This window comes from Rhinoderma darwinii, chromosome 1 (assembly GCF_050947455.1).
Source record: "Rhinoderma darwinii isolate aRhiDar2 chromosome 1, aRhiDar2.hap1, whole genome shotgun sequence".
NCBI classification, from domain to species: Eukaryota; Metazoa; Chordata; class Amphibia; order Anura; family Rhinodermatidae; genus Rhinoderma; species Rhinoderma darwinii.
In genome coordinates, this window is record NC_134687.1 from 496,545,512 (window position 1) to 496,554,028 (window position 8,517).

Here is an 8,517-nt window from a genome sequence, read left to right on the forward strand (position 1 = left end):
CAGAAAATTAGAATATTATATAAGCCCAATTTCAAAAATGATTTTTAATACTGAAATGTTGGCCAACTGAAAAGTATGTACAGTATATGCCCTCAATACTTGGTCAGGGCTCCTTTTGCATGAATTACTGCATCAATACGGCGTGGCATGGAGGCGATCAGCCTGTGGCACTGCTGAGGTGTTATGGAAGCCCAGGTTGCTTTGATAGCGGTCTTCACCTCGTCTGCATTGTTGGGTCTGGTGTCTCTCATCTTCCTCTTGATAATACTCCATAGATTCACTATGGGGTTTAGGTCAGGCGAGTTTGCTGGCCAATCAAGCACAGTGATACTGTGGTTATTAAACCAGGTATTGCTACTTTTGGCAGTGTGGGCAGGTGCCAAGTCCTGCTGGAAAATGAAATCAGCATCTCCATAAAGGGAGGGAAGCATGAAGTGCTCTAAAATTTCCCGGTAGACGGCTGCGTTGACTCTTGACTTGATATAACACAGTGGACCAACACCAGCAGATGACATGGCTCCACAAACCATCACTGACTGTGGAAACTTCACACTGGACCGCAAGCAACTTGGATTTATGCCTCTCCACTCTTCCTCCAGACTCTGGGACCTTGATTTCCAAATGAAATGCAAAATTTACTTTCATCTGAAAACAGGACTTAACCACTGATCAACAGAAGAGTCCTTTTTCTCCTCAGCCCAGGTAAGACGCTTCCGACGTTGTCTCGAGGAATGCGAAAGTTGTAGCCCATGTCCTGGATACGTCTGTGTATGGTGGCTCTTGAAGCACTGACTCCAGCCACAGTCCACTCCTTGTGAATCTCCCCCAGATTCTTGAATGGCCATTTCTTGACAATCCTTTCAAGGCTGCGGTTATCCCTGTTGCTTGTTTATCTTTTTCTACCACACTTTTTCCTTCCTCTCAACTTTCCATTAATATGCTTTGGATACAGCACTCTGTGAACAGTCAGTTTCTTTAGCAATCTCCTCTTGTGGCTTACCCTCCTTATGGAGGGTGTCAACGACTGTCTTATGGACAACTGTCAAGTCAGCAGTCTTCCCCATGATTTTGTAGCCCACTGAACCAGACTGTTGGACCATTTAAAGGCTTAGGAAACCTTTGCAGGTGTTTTGTGTTGATTAGCTGATTAGAGTGTGACACCATGAGTCTACAATCATCAACTTTTACCCAATATTCTAATTTTCTGAGACACTACATTTTGGGGTTTCATTAAGGCCTTATTTACATGAACGTGTGCGTTTTGCGCGCGTAAAAAATGCAGCATTTTGTGCGCGTTGTAGTTACGTGTGTCATCAGTGTTTGGTGCGTGTCTGCGTTATTTTTGCGCGTATGGCATCCTTATGTCACGTATTTTTGACGTATGTAAAATGAAATGAAGGAGGTGGTTTTATTTTTCTCTTCATTGCTTGAGCAACTGTTGTGCGAATCACGCACAGCACACGGATGTGCGTCTGTGTGATGTCCGTGATTTTCACGCACCTATTGACTTGAATGGGTGCGTGATGCGCAAAAAATGCTCAAGTATAGGACATGTAGTGAGTTTCACTCAGCGAACACACGCTGCGTGAAAAACACGGAATGTCTGAATGGCCCCATTGACTTACATAGGTCCGTGCGACGTGTGTGATTTTCACGTGCATATCACGGACGTGAAAAACGCTCGTGTAAATAAGGCCTAACTGTTATCCATAATCTTCCACTTTAAAAGAAAAAAATGCAGAAAAATAATTCTATGTGATCTGTCACGGTTTGTGGACCCACTAGGCCGTACGGCCGTAGCGGAGAGGCAGCTGGCCAAACAACAGGGAGCCCCAGCAATACAAAGTCCCGCACAAGAGTACCTGGATAGTCCAGACAGTGGCCGCAGCTCTGGCACTGATGGAGATGGGTGCAACAGGTAACGCCAGACGTGGCGGATGACACAGATGCCACAGGTTGCGCCAGACGTGGCGAATCCCTCTGGGCGTGGCAGATGACACAGGACGTGGCGGATGACACAGATGCAGTAGACACGACTCCTACTAGTAGGCACAGGAGCAAGAACACCGCACGGGATACAGGAACAGGGCACGGGTAACAACTGGAACGGGAAACACTAAGGGACCATTTGCAAGATAGACTTGGAAATTACTAACAACGCTCAGGCAAGGATCAGACGGGCTGGGGCCCTCTTATAGTCCAGGAAATCATGTGTGTTGATGATGATGATGATTTCCTACATGTGCGCGCGCTGGCCCTTTAAGAGCGGGCACGAGCACCCTACGGGACATAGCGGACCGGAGCGGAAGTGAGAGCTGGCGTCTCCAGGGAAGGAGATTGGGACCAGCGCTCACAGATTCATGGCTGCGGGCGTCAGGAGGTGAGTGGACCCGAGGGCCCGCGGCAATGGACGCTACAGTATCTATATAATATATGAGTTTCACTTTTTGAATTGAATTACTGAAATAAATTAACTTTTTGATGATATTCTAAAGCATTGAGAAGGACTAGTGTGTGTATATATATATATATATATATATATATATATATATACACACACACACAAATACATACATACTCACTCAGCGAGTATTACCTTATTTAGTTGTGCCTTTCTATCTGAATTCTTGTTTTCCTTTGGGTCCCGTGACGTCACTGTGACCTGATAAAATCTACAGCAGTTAAAGAGGCTCTGTCACCAGATTTTGCAACCCCTATCTGCTATTGCAGCAGATAGGCGCTGCAATGTAGATTACAGGAACGTTTTTATTTTTAAAAAACGAGCATTTTTGGCCAAGTTATGACCATTTATGTAGTTATGCAAATGAGGCTTGCAAAAGTCCAAGTGGGTGTGTTTAAAAGTAAAAGTCCAAGTGGGTGTGTATTATGTGCGTACATCGGGGCGTTTTTAATACTTTCACTAGCTGGGCATTCTGATGAGAAGTATCATCCTCTTCTCTTCAGAACGCCCAGCTTCTGACGGTGCAGATCTGTGACGTCACTCACAGGTCCTGCATCGTGACGGCCACATCGGCACCAGAGGCTACAGTTGATTCTGCAGCAGCATCAGCGTTTGCAGGTAAGTCGATCTTACCTGCAAACGCTGATGCTGCTGCAGAATCAACTGTAGCCTCTGGTGCCGATGTGGCCGTCACGATGCAGGACCTGTGAGTGACGTCACAGATCTGCACCGTCAGAAGCTGGGCGTTCTGAAGAGAAGAGGATGTTACTTCTCATCAGAATGCCCAGCTAGTGAAAGTATTAAAAACGCCCCGATGTACGCACATAATACACACCCACTTGGACTTTTACTTTTAAACACACCCACTGGGACTTTTGCAAGCCTCATTTGCATAACTACAAAAATGGTCATAACTTGGCCAAAAATGCTCGTTTTTTAAAAATAAAAACGTTACTGTAATCTACATTGCAGCGCCTATCTGCTGCAATAGCAGATAGGGGTTGCAAAATCTGGTGACAGAGCCTCTTTAATGTAATTGAGAATCAGCCTCTTCACTTCCTGATATATGGACTGTACCAAATAGGTTCTGCACAGAGGTTATACAGAAACAACTGTCACTAAGTACTGATGAGCAGACACATAACTTTCATACAGTTACAAAGAAGGAGGTCGCAGCTCAGCCTCCTGACTTCATAACTTTGTGACCCTTATGTGTCTGCTCATCAGTAGTTAGTAACATACACTTCTGTATCCCCTCTGTGGGGAACCTATTTGGTACTGTCCATTCATCAGGAAGTGAAGAGGCTGACTCTCAATTACATTAACTGATGTAGATTTTATCAGGTCAGAGTAAGGTCACATGATCCAACTGAACAGAAGAATTCAGGTAGAATTCTATGGGTATGTGCACACACACTAATTACGTCCGTAACTGACGGACGTATTTCGGCCGCAAGTCCCGGACCGAACACAGTGCAAGGGAGCTGGGCTCCTAGCATCATAGTTATGTACGACGCTAGGAGTCCCTGCCTCTCTGCAGGACAACTGTCCCGTACTGTAATCATGTTGTTTTCAGTACGGGACAGTAGTTCCACGGAGAGGCAGGGACTCCTAGCATCGTACATAAGTATGATGCTAGGAGCCCGGCTCCCTGCACTGTGTTCGGTCCACTACTTGCGGCCGAAATACGTCCGTCAATTACGGACGTAATTAGTGTGTGTGCACATACCCTAATACTCCCTGAGTGTGTATATATACACTACCGTTCAAAAGTTTAAGGTCACTTAGAAATTTCCTTATTTTTGAAAGAAAAGCAGTTTTTTTCAATGAAGATAACATTAAATTAATCAGAAATACACTCTATACATTGTTAATGTGCTAAATGACTATTCTAGCTGCAAACGTCTGGTTTTTAATGCAATATCTACATAGGTGTATAGAGGCCCATTTCCAGCAACCATCACTCCAGTGTTCTAATGGTACATTGTGTTTGCTAACTGTGTTAGAAGGCTAATGGATGATTAGAAAACACTTGAAAACCCTTGTGCAATTATGTTAGCACCGCTGTAAACAGTTTTGCTGTTTAGAGGAGCTATAAAACTGACCTTCCTTTGAGCTAGTTGAGAATCTGGAGCATTACATTTGTGGGTTCGATTAAACTCTCAAAATTGCTAGAAAAAGAGAGCTTTCATGTGAAACTCGACAGTCTATTCTTGTTCTTAGAAATTAAGGCTATTCCATGCAAGAAACTGAAGATTTCCTACAACAGTGTGTACTACTCCCTTCAGAGGACAGCACAAACTGGCTCTAACCAGAGTAGAAAGAGAAGTGGGAGGCCCCGCTGCACAACTGAGCAACAAGACAAGTACATTAGAGTCTCTAGTTTGAGAAATAGACGCCTCACAGGTCCTCAGCTGGCAGCTTCATTAAATAGTACCCGCAAAACGCCAGTGTCAACGTCTACAGTGAAGAGGCGACTCCGGGATGCTGGCCTTCAGGGCAGACTGGCAAAGAAAAAGCCATATCTGAGACTGGCTAATAAAAGGAAAAGATTAATATGGGCAAAAGCACACAGACATTGGACAGAGGAAGATTGGAAAAAAGTGTTATGGACAGACGAATCGAAGTTTGAGGTGTTTCGATCACACAGTAGAACATTTGTGAGACGCAGAACAACTGAAAAGATGCTGGAAGAGTGCCTGACGCCATCTGTCAAGCATGGTGGAGGTAATGTGATGGTCTGGAGTTGCTTTGGTGCTGGTAAAGTGGGAGATTTGTACAAGGTAAAAGGGATTTTGAATAAGGAAGGCTATCAATCCATTTTGCAACGCCATGCCATACCCTGTGGACAGCGCTTGATTGGAGCCAATTTCATCCTACAACAGGACAATGACCCAAAGCACACCTCCAAATTATGCAAGAACTATTTAGGGAAGAAGCAGGCAGCTGGTATTCTATCTGTAATGGAGTGGCCAGCGCAGTCACCAGATCTCAACCCCATAGAGCTGTTGTGGGAGCAGCTGGACCGTATGATACGCAAGAAGTGCCCATCAAGCCAATCCAACTTGTGGGAGGGGCTTCTGGAAGCATGGGGTGAAATTTCTCCCGATTACCTCAGCAAATTAACAGCTAGAATGCCAAAGGTCTGCAATGCTGTAATTGCTGCAAATGGAGCGTTCTTTGACGAAAGCAAAGTTTGAAGGAGCAAATTATTATTTCAAATAAAAATCATTATTTCTAACCTTGTCAATGTCTTGACTATATTTTCTAGTCATTTTGCAACTCATTTGATAAATATAAAAGTGTGAGTTTTCATGGAAAACACAAAATTGTCTGGGTGACCCCAAACTTTTGAACGGTAGTGTATATATATATATATATATATATATATATATATATATATATATTGGGGGGATAAGTATCTGATGATAGCATTAAAAAAAACTGGAGTGGTTCTTTAAGTGAAAAAAAAAAAAAAGAGAACATTAGAAATGTTGTTCTTTTATATTGCCAGGATAAGCTCCGTTTATGGCTTAATGGATTCAGGGTCCAGGGGGTTTTAACCGATCCCACAGACTTGACATGACTGGTTTCTGTTTTATTTACCTTTGCTTATGTAGTGCCAGCCTAATTCAGAGATTGTCACCGCACCCATCCTCACAATCAAATTTTACTGGGTAGAATACCACTCACGCTATTTTGTCCATAAGGGGCAACAGAAACCTGAGGGAATGGAACCTAAACACCAGCCTTTAACTTTAAAGGTTTGCCCAAATAGAATTTTCCACAGCAAATATGACCCAGGATACGCAGGGAAATTTACTAGAAAAACAACGCACCTGCCGATTTTAGTGCAGATTTTCTAGTTTTCAAAACGGTGTGTGTGATCATGGCCTAAATAAAATAAAAAAAATACTACACTCACCTCCCCTAGCGATTCCATACCACCTCCCCTAACTAATCCAATAGGCACTTTGTTGCTGATAACTAGTGTGATTTATTTAAAAAAAACGTTTATTATTCGCAAAGCTATGATAATTTTTCTAAATATGCTAATGTGGCTCTAATTGCCAAATAGGAGGTGACTCTCTTTTCACTCTGGGCAGTGTAATGTCTTCTGTATGTCGCTGTCCAATCAGCGTACAGCTTCTCCCCCTTTTCAGCAACAAAACGTGATCGTATAGTATACAGCTTCCATTCCTGACTGTTTTCAACTGGCGATATCTCCGGTTGTGTCACAGCTAGAACTGCTGGTGTCATATGAAAGATTAGAATCTCCTCTTTCATATGCCACTAGAACTGCTGTTCTAGGTGGTCCGCAGCTGGAGATATGGCTGTTTGAAGTGATCCCCCTTCCCTCCAGCCTCAGTCTCTTACACGGTGTGAAGCAGCTTGATGCTGATAGGACAGCGTCTGTGAGGTAGCTCCACCTCGGGAGAATCGCTGCGGTTACCTTCCACTTGTCTAATAAAGGCTCATTTACATATTTAGAAAACGCTCATAACTTTGCAAATAATAAGTGTTTTTTAAAAAAAACAAAAACAAAATCACACTGTAGTTATTAGCAGCAAAGCGCCTATTAGATTAGTTAGGAGATAGGGAATTGACAAATTGGTGACAGAGTCCATTTAAAAATTGCTTGACAGCGGTTTTCTCTTTTATGTGTTTTATGTGCCACCTTGTGGTTAAATGCTGCCCTTCACAGCAAAAATCTTAGATGTCAACATAAAACAAATACATACAATACCTATTTATTATCACTAGGGGTAATTCAGCCTCAAAAGTAATAGTTTCTTGGATTCTAAAGGTGATGCTGGCCAATTAACCCTTTCCCTGCCATGGATGTGGCTGTATCGCATTTATCCGCTCATCGAAGGAGTTTAGTAGCCAAGGACGTATCAGACTCCAAATGGCTTTCAAGCAAAACCAAGCTCGCCGGCCTAGCTGTAATCCAGGCTGCGGTACAGTGGGCTGAAGTGGGAGCTGCATAGATTTGCATCTTCTGCTACAGCCTGTGTGTTGGAGCAGAGGAGGGGGCAAGCAGGGAGAGGAGGATCTGTGATCATCCTATTCACTTCTATGTATGCCCCTAATGACCACTGCTATGATCGTGAAAATATCAAGACTAATTGCTGGATAAGAGAGAAATTTGTTTCATTATTTTCCCTAAGACTTGATTCACAAACCAGCGTTTTGCTGCATTTTTCATTGGTAGATTTTTATTTAGTTCAAAAACGCTGCGGCCAGATGTTACTTTAAATCCTATAGTGGAATATCGAAAACACGTCACCAAAATGGCATTTTTCTACAAGCGCTTCAAAACGCTGAAAAAATGTGAAGGCCTTAGAGGGAACCCTCCAGCGACTTTATGATTCTCTCTTAGGCCTCTATGCACATGACCGTGCCCATTATCACGATCCTTGATTACGAGCACGGACGGCTACGGTCACCTGCATTTGGAGGCCGTGCTCCCATTATAAAGCATGCGAGCACGGTCCAAAATATAAAAATAATATTTTATTTATCCGTAACTACGGATAAAATCTACAGTCGTGTGCATGGGGTCTTAGGGCAGAATTAAGTAGTGACAAACAGGCTGATGCCAGCAGACTATCGCTTGTGAATATGCTTTGATATTTGGGAACTTTTTGGGAAATTTTTAGTTGCAGTGCAATGCGAGTGCTGTCAGGAAGGAGTTCATTGCTTTCATGAGCTGATGCTCCCCCGCCCTTCAGCTGCTGATTAGAAGCTCGCGCCCTATTACGGCTTGTTCACATGTAGTAGAATTCCTGCTATTTTCCGTCTGGAATTGCGGCCAAAAAATATGTAGCAGCAAAATGGGTGAGATTCAACAAATCTCATCCACACGCTGCGTAAAATTTCTGTCCTGAAATTCACAAATAAGTGACAGCCTGCTGACGTCAGATGTCTGTCATTACGGTCAGTGACAGGTTCCCTTTAAGGTGGTTGTCATTTTCAAAATGCCCTATTAGTGAACTCTCAGTTGATAGTGGGGAGTACCTAAATCCAGACCTTCACCAATTAGCTGGAGCGGA